We start from the raw sequence: 1,998 nt of genomic DNA, 5'->3' as shown, positions 1-1,998 counted from the left end.
AGGAACTTCCTGCCACAAGTTCATTCTAGGCCTTCACATCAAAGGGTGTTCCTCCCCAGAGCTAAGAGATGACATTAGATAGTGGCAGCCACTTTGCTTTCTTGAGTTTAATTAGTAGTTCTCTAAATACGCTAACATACAGACATATATATATATATATATATATGTGTGTGTGTGTGTGTGTGTGTGTGTACACACATATATACATATATATATATATATATATATGCAAACACACACACACACACACACACACATATATATATATATATATATCAAGAGCAACAACAAATGCAGCTGTTTCTAGTCTACAGTAGAAAAAGGCCACGAACATGTCCTTATTCATGTGTGGGGTTTGGATATTTCATCACCACGCTGGCTATTGCGGATTGGTGATGGAGGGATACTTTAGTCTGATTGCTCACAGCTTTGCTGATCATGGCGATGAACAAACCCTATCATCCGTTAAGGTATGTGTGTGTATAATGATGTACGTATGTTTACACAAATGTTCTAATTTTTCAGTATTTATTTTTTATTTCAGCATGCAACTATTCACTAATTCACTGACCTTATATAATTGTTTATGCTTAAAGAAACAGAAAATTAGCAAAGAATAGTTGCAATTAATAGGAAAAACAAAACATAAGAATAATTCGACTATCCTTTAATTCTTAATTTTCCTAGCTCTTCCAAAGAAAATTAAGGTTGGCTGTAAAAACAATATATAAAAAACCTGATTATCAGGAAGTCATCGAAGTATATTATAGAATAGGGATAAGTATTTAATTAAAGTAAAAGCAGAGGATAAGAATATAGGAGTAGAGTAGGCCTACATGATGTTGAAACAAGGGATAAGACCCGGAAGTAATTACATTGAAAAATCAAAGGATAAAGTAGATCGTTGAAGGCACTAACAATTGAACACATAAAAGAAAGCCATAATGAAAAGAAAAAGTGCAGAATATAGAAATCCGGTAAAACGGCCATTCATGAATGGCTGAGGCAAGGGAAAGTGACACTGCCCTATCAAGCAGGACAGTGCCCTAGAAACTGACCACATATATATATGATGAGCGCCCAAGCCACCTTTCCATCCAAGCTAGAACCAAGGAGAGCCAGGCAATGGCTGCTGATGACTCAGCAGATAAACCTATAGGCTCCCCCAAAGCCCTCATCCTTAGCTCACAAGGATGGTGAGGTTGTAGCGAGTAAAGAAACTATCGAGTTTGAGCGGGACTCGAACCCCAGACTGGCGTTCACAGTCAAGGACGTTACCACATTGGCCACCACAACCCTAAAAGAAGCGAACGTAAAATACAAAAACACGGTTAGCGATTATGTTTGTAAATTGTAAAATACTGAAATCTACAAAATGAGAAGAAAAAAACAAAACAAAAAAAGACTTAAATGTTAAATAAAATGGCAACACAATAAATGGTAAAAACTACAACGCGGAGTAAAGGTAGGGAACTCAAAATAAAAGTAAAACGCGAAAAAAAAGGTTAAAATGCGATAAGTCAAAGGATACAATAGTTTGGTCATATCAGTTGGTATAAAGACCACGAGTTTCATTACTGCTCCTCGAAACTTGGGACTGAGAGAGAGAGAGAGAGAGAGAGAGAGAGAGCGAGAGAGAGAGAGAGAGAGAGAATGCCACCATGACGCCGTTTACCATAAAGGTGTGGCTAATACTACATTGAATTTCTTTGTCAAGTTTACATAATATCATTGCATACAAAACGTTTTATAATACGTTTTTTGAGATGCTTATCTCTCTACCTCTCTCTCTCTCTCTGTCTGTCTATCTATCTATCTATCTATATTGATAGATAGATAGACGGATTGATAATAAAGAGCAAGTATAGGTAGTAGTTTGGCCAAGGCACCAACCACCCGTTGATGTACTACCGCTGAAGAATTATTGGGTACTTTGACTAGCCAAACAGTCTTACAATGAATCCCTCTCTCTGATTACGGCCGATTTTTCCTTTGCCT

The sequence above is a fragment of the Palaemon carinicauda genome, chromosome 19, assembly GCF_036898095.1.
Source record: "Palaemon carinicauda isolate YSFRI2023 chromosome 19, ASM3689809v2, whole genome shotgun sequence".
NCBI lineage: Eukaryota > Metazoa > Arthropoda > Malacostraca > Decapoda > Palaemonidae > Palaemon > Palaemon carinicauda.
Note: the sequence above shows the minus strand (reverse complement) of the source record.